The sequence below is a fragment of the Cyprinus carpio genome, chromosome A18 (assembly GCF_018340385.1).
Source record: "Cyprinus carpio isolate SPL01 chromosome A18, ASM1834038v1, whole genome shotgun sequence".
NCBI lineage: Eukaryota > Metazoa > Chordata > Actinopteri > Cypriniformes > Cyprinidae > Cyprinus > Cyprinus carpio.
Window position 1 is genome coordinate 9,720,129 of NC_056589.1, and position 22,570 is coordinate 9,742,698.

The 22,570-nt window shown below is 39.8% G+C and overlaps 1 protein-coding gene across 2 annotated transcripts in view; it reads left to right on the forward strand.

Annotated features, from left to right (window-relative positions):
• The window catches only part of LOC109051868 (spondin-1-like), a 224,995-nt gene that overhangs the window by 4,698 nt on the left and 197,727 nt on the right, over positions 1-22,570 (forward strand). The window lies entirely within an intron of this gene.

Sequence of the window (22,570 nt, forward strand, 5' to 3'; positions counted from 1 at the left end):
ATAACACACTTGGAAATGTCAAGGTTTTTTTTTTTTTTTTTCTGAATATGTTGCTTCTCCACTGCCAACAACAATATACCATAAAGTACACTTTGAAGTGCTTTGGAGCTATTGGGGTACAGAGGACCCCCTCACATCATTATGTGCAAATTATATAATGGTCAGACACATTTATAAATGCATTTAAATATGTACACAATAGCAGTAAACACATGAATATATATTGTTTTGACTTTTTACTGTGCCATTCGATGAAGCTTGGATTCCTCCTCCAATGTAAATCTATAGCCCTTCTTTTTTTTTTTTTGATAGGATTAGTTATCATTCTTACAACCGGACATTTGTGATATTGTCTGTCTGAATGTACTGATTCAAATAGGAATAACTTCCTTGTGTTTCTACAGAGGAGGAGGGTGTGTTCTTTAGAAGTTTATGTGCTGTAGTTGAGTGCATCATATTGTCATGAATATGTTCAGTTAGTTTGGACTTTTAGTTTGTTTTCATCAGTTTCATGGTTTCCTCTTTTTTTCCCTGCTTCTCTTTGTGTTGTCATGGTTACTTATATGATTAGCTTTTTAGTTTTAGCTGTGTTTGTGTAATTTACTTTGTTTGTGTCATGAGTTTAGATTAAATACAAGGTGCGTTTCTCAATGTCCCTCCTCATTTCCTCGTTCCTCCGTCCTCCATCCTATGACCCAGAAACTGATCGAGCTCAGCCATCTTGTAGGATATCTCAGTTCTCTAATTGCACCATGAGGTGGCAAGGATCGGGGAGTGACGAGGGATCATGAGGCTTATTGCTTTTAATTGTTAAATGAATGCCTCTTATATTGGTTAATTGAGAATAGAGAATGACTTTAATGTAGGACAGTTGCAGAATTATATCAAAGCACAAGAAAATGAAAGAAAATGAAACAAATTGTAATACTATACAACAACAACAACAACAACAACAAAAAACAGTTAATGACTTGGAATAATTCATTGTTAATAATAATTGGTAATATATATATATATATATATATATATATATATATATATATAATTATATATATATATACAAATGTGGTATTTTTTATGGAGGTTTAAACTATTACAATATAAATAATAATTATCTATAATGTTCAAAAATCCCGATGTGCAAGCTAAATCCAGCGGTGTAGAGTCATCATTAATTGACAATGCTTTGAAGTGACTCTTAAGGGAGCAAGGACTATATAATTTCACTTGATTCAATGCCTCCATCCTCGTGTCTTTTACATGCGTCCTTCCCTCGCATCCTGAAAGGGTGGAGCTAAGATGTGTGGAAAGGAAAAGAGGATGCACAATAATAATTGAGAAGCACCCAAGATCTGTATCTTTGTCTGTATGTTAGCAACACAGTGTGATGCATATACCCTGTATGATGTGTATGTATTTTAATTAATTATTTTATTTTACTATTGATAGAAGCATTGGGATACTATACATTATCAATTTGGGTGGGATTAGATTTCTCAGAGAACCTTTGAAATTGCTGAAAACAGCAGGTAATTTGCAATGTAATTTTAAAAGAGGTTGTATGGGAAACATTAGGCAGATCCAGACGGGATTAAAATTGCAATGTACAGCTGCAAAACACGAAATTATTTAATATCCTTTGGGAAAACATCTCTGGTTACACATGTAATAGTTCCCTGAGAAGAAGAATGAGACACTGCATCCTCCAGAGGGCACTATGGGGAATGCCTATGACATAAAGCATGAGTCTAAACACAACAATGAACTTGACATTGGCAGGCGGCATCTGATGACGTCACAACTGGTGTGTCCGAGAATATAAAAGCGCACCTGTAATATACGTCATCAACTTCTTCGAGAATATAAAAGCGCACCTGTAATATACGTCATCAACTTCTTGTCTGAAGGAAACAAGCAGGAATTCGTTAAGTGTGACATGACACGTGGCCAAGTATGGTAAACCATACTGTGCATTTAACCCAACTAACACACACACTGAACACACACCCAGAGCAGTAGACAGCCTTTTTTACTGGGGCGACCAGGGAGCAGTTGGGGGTTCGGTGCATTGCTCAAGGTTCTCACCTCAGTCATGGTAACTGAGGGTGGAAGAGAGCACTGGTTATTCACTCCCCCCCACCTTCAATCCCTGCCGGTACCAAGACTCGAAGCTGCGACCAAGTCCTACTCTCTAACCATTAGGCCACGACATGCATTACATGCGTAACCCGAGTCCCCCAGAGGGCTCTATGGGGAATGGTATACCCACGCCGCCATGCTGAATGGATGAGTGCCTTATCGGCTGAACTAAGTCAAAGACTCAAAGGAGTCCTCACCCCTACACCAGCAACACAACCTTAGACTGGAGCACAGAATGGAGGCCTCAACAGGAGATAGGAAGCCTAACTATGTTCTTAGTGAGGCCAGCATCCAAGAAGGCTCAGGAGAGCCTAACATTCAAAGCCAGCTGGCCGGTAAAGCTCTGCAGAGTGGAGGCCTAAATACAACACCTCTCAATGAGAGGTGGCCTAGCAGCTCTCTATTCTACCTAGCTGAGTTCTAGGAGCGGAGGCCTCAAAAAATAACTCTCTGTAGCGAGAGGAGGCCTGAGGACACTCACAGTAAATGACCGAGCTCTAGGAGCAGAGACCTCAGCATAATGACTTTCTAAAATGAGAGAAGGCCTAACTATGCCCCATGCTCAGGACATCCTATAAGGAGGCTCACTGAGAGGCCACAACTCACAGATGCCCAATAAAATAACTCTGTTATAGCGAGAAGAGTTCCTGCTGACGATGCTCGCAGTAATCAAGGAAGCCTAAACAACAGTCTAACAACTTAGTCTAACAACAAGATCATTTCCCTGGGATCTTTCTGGGGGGTGGGGGAACACGGTGTGTGGTGTTTGGAGGTTTGGAGAGAGCACACGGATTTATTTATATAGTAATCACACGTAGCACAAGGAGTTGACACCAACGATACCGGATGCTGGACTAAATACACCATTTAAACACTGAATAGGATAATGGGAAGACGAGACACACCTGGGATCAATCAAAACAAATGGGGAACACCTGGAATGAAATCAATGCAGGGAGACAGAAACTGGGCCACGGAGCACATGCAAACCAAAACACAGAACAGATTCTGACATAACGCCCCCCCCCCCCCCCGGAAGGCGTGTCCTAACGCTATACAACATCCAATGGGGAGGTGGGGGTGGGTGCTCTGGAGGTTCCTTAGGACAGACACGTTCAGGGCACCATGGTGGATCAGGAGACCCGGGAGGCCATGGTGGAGCAGGGGACTCAGGAGGTCATGGCGGAGCAGCCTCCGAGGCCTTGGTCTCTATGGCTGAAGTCCTACCCCTAAATAAAAAAAATAAATAAAAAATAAACATGGGGGAACTTTTGGGGCTTAACGGGGGATCAGGAGAACTCCCTGGGTTTAACGGGGGATCAGGAGCCCTCCCTGCACTTAACAGGGGATCAGGAGCCCTCCCTGGGCTTTACGGGGGATCAGGAACCCTCCCTGGGCTTAACGGGGGAAGAGGAGCCCTCCCTGGGCTTAACAGGGAAAGAGGAGCCCTCCCTGGGCTTAACAGGGAAACAGGAACCCTCCATGGGCTTAACTGGGGATCAGGATAGCACTTACGTGGTGCTGGCACTGGAGGGCGCTCTGTAGGAGCAGGCACAGTAAAGTGCTTTCGAGGAGATGACACTGGAGTGAGTCTTGGGGCTGGAGCCGACACTGGAGCAATCTCTGGGGCTGGAGCTGACACTGGAGTGAGCTCTGGGGCTGGAGCCAACACTGGAGGGCGCTCTGGAAGGCAGTGCGCGTGAATTGACCAAGTACAACATGTTCCTGGATCAACATCCTTGCTGATCCTGGAACATCATTCCAATCAGAATTGAGAGATAACTTTTCAGGAAATGTCAGTTTTAGGCTTAAAATGAGGATTAGGTGCTTCTACATCCTTGTTAATCAGCTATCATTTCCCTCTGATTTTAGGAATAAATTATGGGTAAGATTAGGTTTAGGGGTAGGGATTGGGTTAAATCTGTATTTTTGGACCGTAATGTTGATCCAGGATCAACAAAATATGTTGATCCAGGAAAATGTCTTACTTAGCAATCTCTGGGGTCATACCTTCACTTACTCACATTATCAACTCCTCTCTTCACTCTGGAACATTTCCCTCAGCATTTAAGCAGGCTCGGGTGCTGAAGAAACCATCTCTAAATCCAGCACTTCTAGAAAACTACAGACCGGTATCCCTTCTTCCATTCATTGCAAAGACACTCGAAGGAGCTGTGTTCAACCAGCTCTCTATTTTTCTTGTACAGAACAACCTCCTGGACAGCAACCAATCTGGCTTCAAAAGTGGCCACTCAACTGAGACTGCCCTGCTCTCGGTTACTGAAGCCCTGCGACTTGCAAGAGCAGCTTCAAAATCCTCAGTACTCATTTTGCTGGACCTGTCTGCTGCTTTTGACACCGGTAATCACCAGATTCTCCTGTCCACCCTCAGAAAGATGGGCATCTCTGGAGCCGCACTCCAGTGGCTTAACTCCTACCTTTCTGATAGATCCTTCATGGTGTCTTGGAGGGGTGAAGTTTCTAAGTCACAACAACTTGCTACTGGGGTTCCTCAAGGCTCAGTACTTGGACCGCTTCTCTTCTCCATCTACATGACGTCATTAGGATCTATCATTCTCGAAGCATCAGGCTTATCCTATCACTGCTACGCTGATGACACTCAACTCTACTTCTCATTCCAACCAGATGACCCGACGGTAGTTGCTCGCATTTCAGCCTGTCTGAGTGACATTTCTAGCTGGATGAATGACCATCACCTTCAGCTCAACCTTACTAAGACTGAACTGCTGGTGGTTCCAGTACCCCATTGTTTCATCACAACTTCTCTATACAGCTGGGTTCGTCAACCATAACTCCTTCCAGGACAGCCAGAAACCTAGGAGTTGTGATGGATCATCAGTTAAGCTTCACAGACCAATATTGCTACAATGACCCGGTCCTGCAGATTTGCCTTATACAACATTAGGAAGATTAGACCCTTCCTGTCAGAGCAAGCCACCCAACTTCTTGTCCAAGCTCTTGTTCTCTCTCCAGACTGGACTATTGCAATGCTCTCCTGGTGGGCCTTCCTGCATGTACTATCAAGCCTCTACAACTGATCCAGCATGCAGCAGCGAGGGTTGTCTTCAATGAGCCAAAAACAGCTCATGTTACTCCTCTCCTCATCAGGTTACACTGGCTACCAGTAGCCAAGCGCGACACTCGCTCGCATCAAAATTCAAGGTACTGATGCTTGCCTACAAAACGACCACTGGCACGGCGCCAACTTACCTAAACTCACTAGGTTCAATCTTATGCACCCTCCAGAAGTTTGCGCTCTGCAAGTGAATGACGCCTTGTGGTGCCATCCCAAAGAGGTTCAAAGTCACTCTCACTGACTTTTTCCTGGACTGTTCCCAGCTGGTGGAATGACCTCCCGATCTCAATTCGAACAGCTGAGTCTTTACTCATTTTCAAAAAACATCTAAAGACTCATCTTTTTCGCCTGCACTTAACCAACTAATACTAGTACTTACCTTTTTCTTTTTCTTGTCTATCATATTATAAAAAAAAAAAAAAAAAAAAAACCTGGCTACGTGCTCTGTACTAGACTAACTAAGACTTGTGATAGCACTTGTATACCGTTGTTGTTCTCTCGTTGATCTGATTGTTTCTACTGTTCTCATTTGTAAGTCGCTTTGGATAAAAGCGTCTGCTAAATGATTAAATGTAAATGTAAATGTTAGCAAAATCATGGCGACCCTGGAAGGCGCTAATGAGGAGCGGGCACTGGTGCTGGAACCAACACTGGGGCCACATGAACACTTGGCGGGCTTGTCACATGAATGCTTGGTGGGCTTGCCATATTAATGTTTGGTGGGCTTGCTATATTAACAGTTGGCGGGCTTGACTCTGGAACTGCCGGCTGACTTGACTCTGGAACTGCCGGCTTTTCTGGCCTGAGGACAGATAGGGTGCTGGGAGGAGATGGGTGGTCGGAACATTTGGCTGGGTATGTGGAGGTTCCTGGTGAAGGGTGAGCTGGTGAGGCGCAGTGGTTTTCGGGAGGGACTGGATGAGGATTGTTCTGAATTTCTTCTACCTCCTGATTAACAAGATCGCAGCCGATTCCGTCATCATCCAGCCCCAGCTGAAAACAGACACCGAGTGCAGAGTCTACATTGTCACATTTTGCTACGGTGAAGGAACAAGGAGCGAGGATAGAGGAGACCAGGAGTACACAACCAAGAAATTTATTCATATCGTGGGGAATCACACATGTTGTAGCACAAGGAATTGACATCAACAATACCGGACGCTGGACTAAAGACGGGGTACACCATTTAAACACTGAACAGGATAATGGGAAGACGAGACACACCTGGGATCAATCAAAACAAACGGGAAACACCTGGAATGAAATCAGTGCAGGGAGACAGAAACTAGGTCACAGAGCACATGGGGAACAAAACACAGAACAGAGTCTGACACTTTCCCTCTCCCTCTAGCTTTGCGCCTCCTCCATGCTCTACCCCTTAAAGGAGGGAGAGTGCAAGAGGCAGTGCTTGCCTTCTGGTCTTGCCTCCAGTCCTCAGACTGGGACAGGCCTGCCCCCTTCATGGCTTGAGGCTTGGTTCTGGACCGGCGCAGTATAAACCTTTAATATCATAAACCCATTGCCTCCTGAAACTTCCCAACCTCTATCTCGAAGGATTTACTGAAAAGCTCAGAAGGCAAAACCAGCGCATCGAGGATAATGTTTTAGTCCTTCTCCCCAATGTCTGCCAGGTTGTCTCTCCATAGTCACCATGGCTGCCATGGATCGACTGATAGCTGCAACAGTTTTTTTTTATGTTCGGAGAGCAAAATCTGTGGTACGGCACAGCTCCTCCAGCACCTCTGGGAAGACTCAGAGGACCTGGTCCAGGTCCTTCAGCAAATCAGTCTGGTAGGCCATCATGTGCAAAGCTGTCCCAGCCTGAGCCGCTGCCATATGTGCTCTGCCATTCAGCTGTGATGTAACACACAGTGGCTTAGTCAGCAGAGACAGCGTCTTCAATGCAGATGCCACACCAATCAGAGGCATCGAAGCATAACCACATTCCTGCATCCTCTCCACATCAGAATTTGGTTTTCCCCCAGATTTCCGCATCTCATTGTGAAGATCTGGGAGAAAGGGAAGACTTATACGAACTAGGCGGTTATGTCCTAACAAAAAGCATTCATAAATGCGACCACAAGGGTGCTCGCTCTTCCACGCCATATCTAATCTTTCCGTGGCGTGAGACATAACGTCTACCTCTTACAGAGGCCAGCTGGTAGGTGCTGTGCAAGTAAACCTCACTCCCTGATCACAAGAGGTGCATGCTCTCTTTCTTGCAGTCTTTTACTCACATCGACTGCAGCGGGTCCTGAATCATGAGGTGAAGATGCATTGATGCTTGCAATGCACGCAAACAGCCCCCTCAAGGACTGAGCATGCACGCTCCTCACCCAGGCACATGATATGTGTGTCATCAGGTGTCAAGAAATGCTGACACAGATAAACACACTTTCTAAATTTTGCGGTGCTAGTGCTTGCCATAGTTTGCCTGTTTAGACAAACACTTAAACAAACAGTCTTCTGAAGACAAGAGGATGACGTATTTTACAGGTGCCCTTTTATATTCTCGGCTGCACAAGTTCATTGTCAATGTCAAGTTCATTGTCATGTTTACTTTAGACTCATGCTTCAGACACCGGACATGCTGGAGGCATTCCCCATAGCTCCCTCTGGAGTTTGCAGCTAGAGTTCATATTCGAGAGGGAACTAGGGCTTATGTATATTTACACAGTGGGGAAAATATTTATTTGATCCCCTTGCTGATTTTGTAAATTTGCCCACTTACAAAGAAATTAATTCAGTTCAATTCAAATCAAGATTATTTGTATAGTGCTTTTTGTGATACGAATCGTTGCAAACCAACTTTACAGAAAATTAAGCTTTTACAATATTTTGTAGTAGCACATCAGTGGTGACTGTCAGTTTATATATGTATGGCAGAAATGTACGGAAAAATCAGATGACAAACACTATTAACAGCAATTATTATATGACGCAATCAAACTAATAGCAAAATTTGGTAGTTCTGTATGTTGTTTCAGGGTTGGCATCATCTGAGGTCATCTGAGGTGTTGGTATCATCTCTTCTCAGGTGTTTTGGGTCTAGACTGAAGCTTGTGTAATTCCTAGTTACCACGTGATGTCAAATCTGTGGCAAAATAAGAGAAACAAATGGAGACATAATTAGCGTAGCTGCTGTTCCAACCAAGTAAAATTAATTTGTTTAACCCAAGCTAAAGAATAATAATGCGCAGTTGATAAGATATAACTGCAGTACAAAATTATGAGATGCATCATTTGAATGCTTGGCCAAAGAGATGTGTCTTAAATCTAGATTTAAACAGAGAGAGTGTGTCTGAACCCTGAACATTATCAGGAAGGCTATTCCACAATTTGGGAGCCAAATGCGAAATAGCTCTACCTACTTAAGTGGACTTTGCTATACTAGGTACTACCAAAAGTCCAGAGTTTTGCGACCTTAGGGAGCGTGATGGATTGTAACGTTGTAGAAGGCTAGTTAGGTATGCAGGATCTAAACCATTAAGGGCCTTGTAGGTAAGTAATAATATTTTATAACTGATACAGAACTTAATAGGCAGTACAGAGACTGTAAAATTGGGGTAATATGATCATATTTTCTTGACCTGGTAAGGACTCTTGCCACTGCATTTTGGACTAACTGTAGCTTGTTTATTGGAGATGCAGGACAACCACCTAGCAGTGCATTACAATAATCCAGTCTAGAGGTCATGAATGCATGAAGTAGTGTTTTTTGCATCAGAAACAGGTAATGTTTCATAGCTTGGCAATGTTTCTAAGATTGAAGAATGCTGTTTTTGTAACATGGGAAATAGGATTTTCAATAGACAAGTTGCTGTCTGATATAACACCCAGATTTTTGACTGTAGAGGAAGTAACAGTACATCTGTCTAGTTGCAAATTGTGATCTATGAGATTCTGTGTACCATTTTTTGTTCCAATAAGTAATATCTCTGTCTTATCTGAATTTAATAGGATAAACTTTTACATTTTTAACACACTCTGTTATCTTAGATAATTTAGAAGTTTCATCTGGCTTGTTGATATATACAGTTGAGTATCATCAGCATAACAGTGAAAACTAATCCCGTATTTTCTAATAACATCACCAAGGGGCAACATGTATATTGAAAATAGCAGAGAACCTAGGACAGATCCTTGTGGCACTCCATATTTTACTGGTGATAAATGAGATGACTCTCTATTTAAATAAACAAAGTGGTAGTGATCGGACAGGAAGGATATAAACCATCTTAAAGCCTGCCCTTATACCTGTATAGTTTTGTAATCGATCTATGAGTATGTCATGATCTATGGTGTCGAACGCAGCACTAAGGTCAAGTAAAACTTGCAATGAGATGCAGCCTTGGTCTGACGCAAAAAAAAATAATTAATTTGTAAATTTGTTTTTTGTTATTTTAGTTTGTGTGGTTTGTTTGGTATTGTTGGGTGTATGAAATTTTTTAATTTTTTTATTGTTTTTGTATTTTTGAGCACAATTAAGCAGACACAACTTTTCCTAAAATTTTAGACATATATGGAAGATTTGAAATGGGTCTGTAGTTTGCCAGTTCTCTAGGATCTAGTTGTGATTTCTTAATAAGAGGCTTAATAACCGCCAGCTTGAATGGTTTTGGGACTTGACCTAAAGATAACGACTTGTTAATAATATTGAGAAGTGGTTCTTCTGCTACAGGTAACAACTCTTTCAGTAATTTAGTGGGTACAGAATCTAATAAACATGTTGTTGGTTTAGATGCAGTGATAAATTTATTTAGCTCTTCCTGTCCAATAGTTGTAAAGCACCGCAGCAAGGATATTATAGTTTTGAATGTGTAAATTAGTTTTTATTTTAATATATATTTTAAATTTCCTGTAATTTCTGTTTTGTTTCAGTTAGTTTCATTAATGTTTTTGTTAGTTTTTATTTTGTGAACACATTTCTATTTAGTTTTTATATATTTTAGTTTCAGTTTTAGTAATTATAGTTTAGCAGAGTTAATGGAACACTTTTTTGAAGTTGAATGTTTGCAAAGTTTACAGTTACCTCTTGTGCAAACCTCTTAATAATAAAAATAAAATAAATATTTACAATTGAACAAAAAACAAAAAATATGCAACTTATATGCATAAAAAGTATTCATTCATATTCATGTTCATATTCATTCATATTAAAAATATGTAATCTTGTTAAACATGCCAATAGTTTACAAACAAGCTAATCAAGGTTTTTAGAGTTACTAGAAAGCTACAGGCAGTTGAGTTTTTATTCTGCAGGACAATGACCCTCCAGTGTTGGATTTGAGAAAACCTGTTCTTTGTAATCGTCATTGAAACTCTGTAATCTTTATTTTTGTCCATCTGTGTTTTCAGTGCATTCATTTGTTGGATCTTTTGCACAGACGAGCCACCAGTGTACACTATGTCCCGTCTCTCCCAATATGAATCGAAAAATTCTCTGAAACTTAATGCTACTCAAAACTAAAAGAGATGTGGTGATTTAAATGATGTTTGCACTTTACTTTGACGAGCCGCTCAAGCACGCACGCAATTCAGATGAGCAACGCTATCAATCCCATAAAGCCCCTTTTACACAGGACACGGCAAGCGGTAAAAACACTGCGCGCTGCCGCTTTCTTTCATTTTGGATGCGTTTTGTACAGTCAAGGCAGTGCTCGTGTCATAGACTCGAGGTGGACGTTGCCATAGTAATCATAAAACGTGACAAAATGACTATTCACTAAACTCAGATCATCCAAAAAAAATAAAAATAAATAAATAACTCACTCTCATGTTGTTCTCGCACGTCAAGCAAGTTTTTAAATGTCCGTGTGCTGTAGGGTGTGCATTATTATTATTTCCCGTTTCATATTTTATAGTTACTTCTGATTACATTTCCCGCTCTTGTTTTGCAAAAAGGCTGTGAATAGAATAGCCACTTAGGACTCAGCTCACATGCATTAAGCGCCATCTACAGGTATTTCCCTAAACAACCACAGTTCAGAATTTCTGACACAGAATGAGAGCTTATTAAAATCACGAACACGATTATTTATTTTTGCCAATTATTATTTTATTTTATCTAGTTTTTCTGTTACTTTTGTTAGTTTCGTACAGTACATTTTTCTCTAACTTTTTTTTCAGTTTGATGGGGGCAACAGCTTCTAATGTATTAGAGAAGATAGTGCCCATGTTGCTAGTCATTTCGTCTAGTTCATATGTGTTTATGGGTACACAGAGCAGTTGAGCTAAATCAGTCAGTTTATTTGTAAATCTGTCTTTGGTGGATGGAACAATAGTTCTGCCAGGACGAAAACGTGGAGCCATATAGTTAATATCAGTAATATGCAGCATGCATGATACAAGGAAATGGCCAGTAACATCATCACTTTGAGGTACGATATCTACATCAGTAAGATCGATTCCATGCGATATCATTAAATCTAACTTATGATTAAAACGATGAGTGGGCCTGGTGACATTTTGCTTGACTCCAGAAGAGTTTGTTAGGTCGGTAAACGCAAGTCCTAATGCAACATTTGTATTATCAACATGAATGTTAAAATCTCAGACAATTAGCACTTTATCAACTATGGTGGTCTATACACAGTAGCCAGAGCAAGAGATATGATAGATTTCTTTTGCATAACATTTGTATTATCAACATGAATGTTAAAATCTCATTTGTATAAGTTAATATTAAGCAGATGTATTTCAAATGAGTTAAACCTGTATTCTGTTTTCTGAGTAAAATTGAGAATATCACTATACATTGTTGCAACACTGGCTCATGCTTATAATAGTAGCTTGGTGGAGTAGACTCATTTAGACCAATATAATCATTTGGTTTTAGCCAGGTTTCAGTCAAGCAGAGTACATCAAAACTAGTATCTGTGATAATTTCATTTACAAAAAAAGCTTTGGGTGTGAGTGATCCAATGTTTGTGAGCCCAAACTTTAAAAATTGTTTTTATTTATGAAATTTTTTTTCTGGTTTAATCACGATCAGATTTTTCTAGATCCTACATTAAATTTATATTTTGACCTCATTATTCGGGGAACAGACACAGTCTTAATAGACTGGACAGTGCAAGTACTTCTATCATTTAAGCGGGTAGAACAAAAGCCATCATAGCAGTTATTTGAGAATTGGCTTACTAGTCATATGGAGCGTAGCGTCCTGGAGATGTAGTCTGACAGGAGTTCTGCTCCGACTCTGCTGGGGTGCAGGTCATCAGCGCGAAAAAGCCTAGGAAGCTCCCAGAAAAGATTCCAATTATTAACAAAGAGCAGTTTCTGTTCTTTACACCATGACAATAACCATTCATTTAAAGCAAAAAGTCTACTGAACCTTTCGTGTCCTCGGCGATACGTGGGTTGCGGTCCTGATACAATGATCATCGTTGCGGGTGATGTGCTGCACATTGTCTCGATCAGGCTCCTGAAGTCCCTCTTCAGTGTCTCCCTCTGCCAAGCTTGGTGACGTTAACCCTGGCATGAAGCACAAGCGCAGCGATGCTCTCGTCACCCTTCAGGATCGTGGGTATCTGCGCAGAAACAGCAAGGAGGCGAGCACCAGGGAAATAGTGTGTGTACACTTTACCTTTGGCTAACATAGCTCGGACGTGCTGGACGATGGAGTCTCCGACGATCACAGCATCGCTTTCTGTCTTGTGGAGGGGAGGGGAGTGAAGCAGTTCTGGGTGGAGATCTTGAGGACAGGAGGCGGTGGCGGCGGAGAGGGAGAGGATGTCGTCCGGGGCCTGGCTCTCGTCTTCCACTGCAGGTGCACCCAGGGTCCGTGGTGTGAAGGACATCTGGGAAGATCGCGTCCTGGGTGCACTGGGCCTGTGGAGAGAAACACACAGAGTAGAGGTGGTGGGACTGTTAGCAGCCTTCTGTATACTTAGCCAGGACTTGTGAGCGTCAGCCTGGGAGGTTTCCAGGGCTGCTCTCTGCTCTCTCAGCTGGGCCTGCCTCTCCACCAGGTTGCAAATCTGCTTTTCCATGGCCTCCAGCTCAAGCTGCATTGAATGCAGCTCGAACGTGTCCTCACCTGCACTCAAAGGTAGATAAACATCCACCATTAAAGCAAGTAACAGTGAGTACAACAATGGTAATGTGTGTGAATTTGTGTATTAGCAATGAACGCAAAATTAGCGGCAATCGCGCTGACGATGCTAATGGGCTATAAGCTAATAGCAGACTCGGGAAATCAAAATAAAACTAGTGATAACAAGATGCTCTGATTGTCTTTGTTGTAGAATACGATAGAGGATATATTCACATGTTATAGAAACGAAAATGATGGTGTATAAAATGTATTTTAAGATAAAAAATAGACGATAAAGAATTAACTTGACGGAGCTCGAGCTCAAAACACATGGCAACAAATGGTTTACTATGGCAACACTATCAACATAAGTATTAAATATGTAACTCCAAATAAGTATTTGATCCCCAAGCAAAACATGAATTAGTACTTGGTGCAGAAACCCTTGTTGGTAATTTTTTTTTTTTTTTTTTTTGTAGTTGGTCCCCAGGTTTGCACACATCTCACTACTCTGTACAGATCCTCTCTAAATCCTTAAGGTTTCTTGACTGTCATTTGGCAACTCGAAGTTGCATCTCCCTACACAGATTTTCTATAGGATTGAGGTCTGGAGACCTTAATGTCCTTTTCTTGAGCCACTCCTTTTTTGCCTTGGCAGTATGTTTTTGGTCATTGTCATGCTGGAAGACCCATCCATGACCCATCTTCAGTGTTCTGGCTGAGGGAAGGAGGTTCTCATCCAAGATTTTACAGTACATGGCCCCGTCCATTTGCCCCTCAATGTGGTGAAGTCGTCCTGTACCCTTAGCAGAAAAACAGCCCCAAAGCATAATGTTTCCACCTCTGTGTTTGACTGTAGGGATGTTCTTGTTCTTGGTGTTCTTGGTGTCATAGTCAGCATTTCTCTCCCTCCAAACACGGTGAGTCAAGTTAATGCCAAAGGGGCTCAATTTTGGTCTAATCTGGCCACAGCACTTTCTCCAAAGCCAATCTCTGAATCATTTCAATGTTCTTTGGTAAACTTTTAAAGGGCCTTAACATTGTGTGTCATTCACTAAATTCCAGGGGTTTCATTAACACAACGTAAAATGGGCGTTTCTGGAGGCGTTGGAAATGATAAGGTATATATATATAAGGTATTTGACATGAAACCCCTGCGATCAGGACAGGTATCTGAAGTTATAACAGTATGAATGTAATCTGACATGAAACCCCTGTGATCAGGACAGGTATCTGAAGTTACTATATATGAATATAAAAGGTATTTTACAAGAAAATCCTGCAAACAGGACAGGTATCTTACTATCTTAAGTTATAACAGTAGGCTAATCTGACATGAAACCCCTGTGATCAGGACAGGTATCTGAAGTTACTGTATATGAATTTATGTATTGTAATGTATATGTTAGGTATTTGACATGAAACACCTGCGATCACGGGCAAATATTTGACGTTATAACAGTATGAATGTAATCTGACATGAATCCCCAGTGATCAGGACAGGCATTTGAAGCAAATGGCTTTTCCCAAACAAACTGCGCATGATCGTTGACCTATGCAGATTCTCAAATAGTTCACGCCTGACTGATGACGCAATATTGGTTACACTGTTCTGAAACCCCTGGAAAAAACTGCATCCCGTACATGTACCTTCTTGAGCAGGGGGACCTTGTGGGCGCTGCAGGATTTCAGTCCATTGCGGCGTAGTGTGTTTCCAATGTTTTGCTTGGTGACTGTTGTCCCAACTGCCTTAAGATCATTAACAAGCTTTCCCGCGTATTTGGGGGCTGATGCCTCACCTTTCTCATGATCATCCTTACGCCATGAAACAAGATCTTGCCTGGAGCTCCATACCAAGGCCGATTGATGGTTGTTTTTTGTATTTCTTCCATTTCCGAATAATCGCACCAACAATTGTCTCCTTCTCACCAAGCTTCTTGCTAATGGTCTTGTAGCCCATTCAAGCCTTGTGCAGTTCTACAATCTTGTGTCTGACTTCCTTTGACAGCTCTTTGGTCTTGCCCATGGTGGTGGGAGAGGTTGGAATGGAAGATACAGATTGTGTGGACAGGTGTCTTATACACCTAACAAGCTGACATTAGGAGTAACTTCTTAAAGTGTCATGATTAATCTGTGTTCCACATGGGCATATAACCAATCTGTGGAAGCCAGAATTCTTGCTGGTTGGTAGGGGATCAAGGACTTATTTCACTCACTGAAATGCAAATAAATGTATAACCTTTATATGTTTTTTTTTCTTGTTTTTTTTTGGTTGATATTCTGTCTCTATCCGTCCATAGAAATTACAGACCCTTAATTTCTTTGTAAAATAAATATCTTAACCCACTGTGTGTGTGTGTATATATATATATATATATATATATATATATATATATTATTATTATTATTATTATTATTATTATTATTATTTATTTTATTATTATTATTATTTGCAGTTTTGCTTTTGTTACATAGGTCAGAAGAAACTTTACAAAAAACAAGGACAGAGAAAAAGCAGTGGAATAGTGTGGTATAGTGAAGAAAAAAAACGAGGAAGAAGAAAATATGTGTAGACTTTTGATGGTCATTGATGGTCAGAAAGCCATTAAATCTGAAAATCTGAAACATTGTCAGTAGTCATAAACATAATTTATTATGCCTGAATCTTCGGTGTCATTAACTGAAATAGGGTCAGATATGACGGCTTTTGGTGTAATTACTCAGGCTAAAACATGCCGATGTAGGCAGCAGTCCCAAAGGGATGTGAGCCATGAAGGGCTGAAGAAAAGGGCTGAAGACACCCTCACTGCTCCTCTCTCCTTCCTTGTCTCTGTTCTTTTCTCTCATCTCTCTAGAGAGCTCACCTTTGTGTCTCTGTCATTAATGAGTGAGAGCACTGCCATACTGACTCTTCCAGTCTGAGCTGCTACACGAAGACTTAACTTTTACCCCTCTGCTAAATTCTCCACTTAGCTGGGAGAGGTTGGTGTTAATGCAGGGGTCTCAAGTGATTTGGAAAAGTTTCACTGGGGGGATCTGTTTTGAGACAAGAGGCTTAAATGTTAACAGTTTTTGGCTTTTTGACAACTTGACAACAAAGTCTACAAAAAAGTGTCTTGTTATGTGTAGGACACTGCTACCATGGCAGCAGGTTACAATGTTTTTTTTTTTTTCGTTTTTTTTTTTTTTGGATTTCGGTTTACTTTTTGAAAATATTTTGCAAATATTGGCATACCATGGTGCAATTAATATGGGTAATTATTCAATTCAATACCATTTTCAGTGTACCATGATAAAACCATCTATTGACACTGTGGTATGGTCAAAGTTTTTGTGAGGGTATATTGAAGAGAGTTTCAAGACCACAAGTACTGACCTCCCCATTAACCTCCAGAACCAATCCGGGGAGCTTTTATTTGCTCTTGAAACTGATTTAGTGCCATAGTTAATTAGTGCCAGCCTTAAATTTCCTTGAATGGATGATGTGCGGTATGGCTCTGTGAGGAGAGACTGTAGAGGAAACACATATTCATATTAAAATATAATGAAGGCACTGTGAACAATATTTCTGTATACCTAAATCCCACAAGAGTACATAAATGACAAAAGTGAGGAAAATTAATTGCTTTGCAGAATTGTTGCTAAGTGTGATGCTTGAAGAAAAAAGACACAACTGTAGATTTGGAGAGTTTGAATAGAAACATGTTTCTGGATCAGTTCCAAAATCTAGTGAGTTGTCTTGGTGCCTACTGCTTAGGTAGGTGCCTTTCTTTATTTCTTCCTCCTCATATAGGAAACTTGCATTGGCTCAGTTTGGTTAATTTCCCCCTCGAAACAATAATTTCAGATCTCTGAAATAATAATAATAATAATAATAATAATAATATTTTTTTTAGCAAATTTCAAGTGTTTTGCAACGTGTGCTAAAGATTAAATGCAGTTGTCTACAATTTGGAAAATAAACGAATGCAACTTGCTTGCTGATCAAAATAAGTTCTTTATCAGTCATATAGTGTCAACTTTTAATCATTCTTTCATTATGTGAGTTATCACATGCAAAATGGTGCATTAAATTGTACATTCAAATGTACACAGCAGATGCTTTCCAGATTAAGCTATCTTTAACAGACATCTTGCAGATGTATGTGTGCTATCTGGGTTGTGAACTAGCTCAATAGAGCAGACACTTTTTTATTGTATTCCTCAATATTATTCCTGAATATGCTCTTTCTTTATATATAAGTAGTTAGTTTTTCTTCTTCTTCTTCTGGGCCTTGATGAAGGTGAATACAGTCTTACTTGGGAGACTCAGGCCTCTTCCACACTTATCTGTCAGGAGAGGCAGCCATATCAAACCAGCCACTTCAGGAACAGCCTCCCTGGACCTGCTTGCTGGCTTGGATTCAGTGTCTGGAGTGACAGTCACTTAGAGCAGCACTCTGTCTCTCTCTCTCTCACTTGTTCATCAGCCTTCGTTGATATGGCCGAGTAAGGCCTGGCTTTTTTGTTGTTTTCTTGCTGTGCCTCCAGAGAAACCTTTTGCAACTAGGGTTTTTTGAAGTACGGCTTATTTAAAATCTGTGAGCATGCACCTTCTCAGCCATTTTTGAGACTGTTCTAAAAGCACTTTTTGTTTGGTTCTCATGGGAGGTGAGCTGGCACTGGTACTTACTGACTGACAGCTTTCCTTTGGACTTGATAACAGCATGTGCTTTAAACAACCCTCCAGCAGACATACATTTATTGCAGGTTGTGCATCTTGTTCTCATTAGGCAGAGGTGAACAAAGCACACAACTCTATTACTTGATTAAAATTGATTAAAAGTACAGATACTGCTGGTCATTATTGTTGCATGTATTACTAATGTGACTATAGTGCCAAAATATGTGTAAGAGGCCTAGCCTATAACACACAACAATAAGCCACCTTTTCAATCATTTAATTTTTTTTATGGCATAATGCACACATCCTTTAATGTAATCTATATATTCCAACTTACAGTAATATCCCATTTTTTGTACGATTTCTAGGTTTTCATGTCGCAGGTTTAGCTTATTATTCTTGATTTATTTTGTTCAAGGTTCTTTTTATTATTATTATTTATTTATTTATTTTTATGGTGTGAGTCAGAGAAAATTGCGATGCAGATAAAGTCTCATGAACGTGCAGCCTTGTACTTATCGATATGTATGCTTGTACAGTAGACCAACGGCCAAGGTCAGGATTTTTCATTCAAAAACTTTCACTAGCCTGTAGATCAAAATGAAAGCCCCTTAACACAACATAAGGAAATTGTGTAGTTTTAATGGTTTCATAATTAATGTTTAATAACCATAACATGCAGTAAGAGCCTTTGTGTAAATTACTTTCTTTTCTTTTTTGATGCATTAGGCTGCAGCCTATACATCTCATGTTTTGAAATTAATTTTCTAAAAATAAATGTAAAATTAATTTTCTAATGATTTTTAAGGATGTTATAATGTTATATTATAAAGTTATTTTTGTTTTATTTTGTTATTTGATCGCCGTTTACAAAACAAATTATAATTGCAGTTAGTTTGCAAACTGTCCCTTTGCGCCACCTGGAGGTAGTTTTGTGAACGACTTTAACACGCAACTGAATTGCAGTTAACTCCATGGCCCTGCGGTGGCGGTATTAGGCATTTTGGTTGGCCACCTACTGTAGGTGATATTTATCCACCAAAATTACTATGTTCAGTCAGAAAACAGGGAATTCAATATATTATTAAAAACAAGGTATTTTCTAAAACTAAGCGATAAATCTTATTATTTTTCACTGAAAGCTAATTTAAACATACACCCAAAACTTAGGTGTAAAATCACAGCAGTAAAACGTGTATTCAAGAGTTCCAAGGAAGAACAACTTGAAATCTCTTCTGTAAAAAAATGCCCTGTGAATATGTATTCTAAACAGGATTTTTTTAACAAGTCTCTGAAAAAATAAAATAAAAAAATTCTGATTTATGTTTTTGTCGGCTGTCAGAACATATTAGTTTGCTTTCTCCCATCACTAGCTTTAAAGGGGTCATATGATGCTGCTAAAAAGGAAATATATTTTGTGTATTTGGTGTAATGAAATGTGTTTATTCGGTTTAAGGTAAAAAAAAAAAAAAAAAAAACACATTATTTTCCACATACTGTACATTATTGTTTCTCCTCTATGCCCCGCCTTCTGAAATGCGTCCATTTTTACAATGCTCATCACTCTGAAAAGTGAGGTGTGCTGTGATTGGCCAGCTATCCAACGCATTGTGATTGCCCGAATGCCTCAAGCGTGTGATGGAATGTTACGCCTCTTAACATATTGTGATGCCTTGTCCGGCCGGAGCGACGAGACATAAACATAAAACCCATTATAAATGTGATATAAACATGGTTTTTAGTCGTGTCTTCTTTTGGAAGGCCAAACAAAGTAGTTTCGCTTTCACAGTGAAACACACAGCATCTATACGGCGGCGGTGGCAACAACAATACTACAACAAGAATAAAAGGTATGCCTTCTTTCTTTTCGTGAACATCTGGGTGGCGTTATGCAAATCTTCCCACATACTGACGTAGAGATCTGGGGGCGTGTTAGAACGAGCCGTTTCAGGGGGGCGTGGACGAGTCTCAACTTTCATAAAGAATATCTCTTTGGATTTGAGACTTTAGTCTTTGCAACTTTATAGATCTTCTTTATTCACCAAGAGCTTGTAACACTCCAAAGAGAAAGGAAAATTTGAAATTGCATCATATGACCCCTTTAAATATGTAACTTTGCTAGATAACAAATGCATAAAGTGACCATGCAGCCTAATATAAACTTTTGCAAATAGATGGTAATGATCATGACACAACTGATACGTGCATACACGAGAGAGTGTATGGAAGGAGGATGGGGCCTAAACAGAACGCTTGAAATTTTACCTTGTCAACATGCAGAGTTTGACCACATTAACGCGGCAATTTTGAATGTGTTTCTTTAAAATGTGTAGACACACACATTTTGGCCATGTTAACGGGCAATTTTGACCGTGTTTCTTTAGTAGGTATAGACACGCACATTTTGACTTTGTTAAGGGGGCAATTTGGTGCATATTTCTCTACAGGTACATTCTGACCATGCGGCAAAAATTTTGAATTATAATTTGTGTAATTATTTTTAAGGCTTTACCCTCTACTTACCCTCATATTAATACTTTCTTAAGTAGTGCTGTATAGCTATCTGCTTTACTAAAGTAAATTAATAGATATAAAGAGATGAGAATTATAGAGTTTTGGGTCCTACTTTATATTGTCCCTTATGCCTGTGTACTTACATAGTAACTAAATGTTTACGTAGTATGTAACCACAGTGTAAGGACACATTGGTACATAGTATCTGCAACTGTAATATTTCTGTAACTACACACATGTAACAACCCTCAGGATGGTTTGTGTAAGTACAAATGTGCAACAGGACATTGGAAACAACACTTTTTATTTTACTTCACTACGTACTCATGTTACATGAATTATATAACTACATTTTGTAACAACAATATGTATAAGAGTAATTGGAACCATTTGATCCAGGGGGTGGAGATAGGTGGGTTAGGGGTGGAAATGGGATCCAGGGGGTCGAGATGGGTAGGTTTAGGGATATGTAAAGTGGGATGAGTTGGATCTCGAGTTGGAGTTGGTGTACCACTGTTACACCAGTGTACTTACATGGTAACTCATCAGGAACTGTCCACTTAATATAAAGTGTAACATTCTGTACACCAACCACAATTATATGTAAAGTCTAACTTGCTGGCTGCTGCTGTGTAACACTTTCTTTACTAAAAAGTTATTTTAGTCCTGCAATTTGCAAGAGCAAAGACTGAACACTTTTCTAGAGATGAAAGGTTCTGCTTTTGCACGAGGTTAAAGCATGCAATCAGACCATGTACAGTGCACAATAATAATCTTTTACATTGTAATCCTTTCATTTTTAATATTTGGCATGTTTGTGCACTGCTAAACGTCCCTGTGTGTGTAATAAACAGAGTGTGCGCACATTGTTCACCTGCCTATAGACGCATATTACTAACGTACTCTTTAATTAAAAAAAAAAAATTATAATAATTTTGCACCTTTGACTTTAGACCAGGTTTCAGTTGGTCAAAGGCGCAGTCTATTTCAATTGCCTCAAAATAGCAATGCGCCAACAATGCGCCTGAACACACCTCGTTTTCAGACCCACATGCCCATGTGCGCACAAATGGGCACAAATGCATTTTCTAATAAAACAACATGGCGCAGGACATGAAAATGATAACTGCATCTGGCTGAAACTAGAAAAAGACACTAGCATCATGCATGTCAACAAATTGTTCGAGTTGTATGATAGGGCCCTTTGTCTCCTGGCTACCATGCCAAAAGCTGCAATTCTAAAAAAAAAAAAAAAAAAAAAAAGAAGAAGAAAAATTTTGCCTCAGCAGCTTTTAGATCTTGTTGGTCTGATTTTGTTGAGACAAACTCAGTGGAGCTACTGTACCCCCTCAGACCCCAAACTCAGCTCCTGGCGACTTTGATTATTTTTATAATATTCCATGAGTCCAGATAAAGTGGCTTTTTTGTTTTTTTTTATAATATTCCATGAGTCCAGATAAATTGATTTTTTTTTTTTTATTGAATGAGTTCTTATAAGTTCAATTTTTTTTTTTTTTTCTGTTAGACTTGTGTAGGCTTATGTTATTTTTTTATTATTATAATTATTATTTTTTTTTTTCTCTTTTGTCAAAATCTTTTAAATTACTAAGCAAAATAATAAAATAAAAAAATCAGGAGTCAGCTGTCATCACAATTACAAATAAGATATCAGCACAATAACATACTCAGCAAAATATTGTCTAATTATCGTTATCGATGAAATCCCAGAAATCCCAGAGATATCATTTTTTGTCAAAATTGCAAACCCTTAATTTATTTTATTTTTCTTTATTTTGGTGTGCCACCCCAAGATTTCCTGTGGTGATGATGAAGTACATTGAACTCTGTGTGTAGCTCTCTATGTCGTCAAATCAAATCCATCGCCTTTGTTATTGCTGTTTGGGTTATTGGGTGGAGGATGTTGAACTCTGTGTGTAGCTGAATTGTTTTTAATGGGTATTGCCACTGAGTTTACCTAACTGATTCATTACAATAATATCATAATAATAATAAATACAGATTCCTGGTTTTATTGTAAAGCACCTGGTTTTGCTGTAGATGAAGTTTGCCACTGACCTCTAAAGACTGCAGGTGATAACTGCACACATACAAGCACACT